Genomic DNA, 1,360 nt, shown 5'->3' on the forward strand with positions numbered 1-1,360 from the left:
AGAACCCTCACCTCCTCTCTGGCTGTGCGAACATGCACGTCTGTAGACCTCTCTACGTCTTTATCCATAATAGCCCTGTTCTGTTCAGGCCTGTAGCCCATTGACTGAGACATCAGCGATGAGTGAACTCCCCCAGAGTTGTCAGGAATTGCAGAGGAAGCTCCGGAAGAACTGAAGCTGGACCCAGGTCCAAAATTAGATGCTCTCCAAGGGTCTCTCTCTGTCTGTGTACTGGGAAGTCCATACTGCCCCTGGGTAGAACTTTGGCTCCCATGGGCATAGGGGTTGTACAGGGGATTGGACATTGTGTTTGCAATCTTCAGAAGGTTAAGGAGATTGATGGCTGCAGCAGTCGGGGAAGGAGGCGTTGTAGATATGTAGGAAGCAGGTTTGTTGGGGTTTGCTGTAAAGGTTGCGGTTCGGCTGCCAACAGCGAGAGCGTTGTTTATCTGCGTCAGTGCTAGCTGGGCTTTCAGTTGAGCCAACCGCAAGGAGGCAGCCTGCTGGCCAATTAGGAAAGAGCTCCCTGGGAGCCCTCCAAGTAGAGGGCTCGTTAGGGGCCCTGGAGCAGGAGAAGGGGCACAATGCTCCGATAGTAATGCAAAGCTGAAAAGTTAAAAAACAAAAGAAGGGGTTATTGAATGGGACTGGACTTCATCTTCTTGGATAGATAAAAATCCATCATCTGGAAGGTCGTGTCTTGAGTCCACTCTGATGCTTCCCGTTGGATACACATTCATTCCGTCTATTTCGCTTCCTGGTCTTCACTAGCAAGAAAAAACAGAGGAGGCAAAAGCAACAAAGCACAGATAAAGAGAGAAAACAAGGTCACTGCTGTTAACAGGAAACATCCAGAAACACAAACTAATGTATTTCCTTTCCATGCTCATGTTTGAAACAGTTGAGGTTTGGTATCAGCAGACAGACAAAGCGCATTGAAAATTTGAACATCTCACAATTGCAATTTCCAAGGTCACAATAGATCATACCGGAAGATTCAGACGAGCCTGAAAACGGTGCAAATAACTCTGGTAGTGGAATAAATGAGACAGAACTACAAGTATGACTGTACTCGCAATGGGTTGGACAAAGCTACTTCGATTGATTCCAATAAATAGATAAGTTAACAAGTTGTGTTGTTCAAAAAAGGGATGAAGCGGTTCAAGTAAAAAATCTAAGTTGTTTGGTTTATTCGTCACGGGCCGGGCATGAATTATTGGCTTCATTTAAAACAGGCTAGGAGGTCAAAAAGGCATGCAAAGAAAATAACTTTAAATAAAATTGCTGGGGGGAAAAAAGCCAGTGACACATGTAAGTTGGCATGGATCAAGTCTAGAGTGCAGCTGTCAGTCAGTCTTGG

Source organism: Morone saxatilis, unplaced genomic scaffold (genome assembly GCF_004916995.1).
Source record: "Morone saxatilis isolate NCDOM2014 unplaced genomic scaffold, NCSU_SB_2.0 Contig4, whole genome shotgun sequence".
NCBI classification, from domain to species: Eukaryota; Metazoa; Chordata; class Actinopteri; family Moronidae; genus Morone; species Morone saxatilis.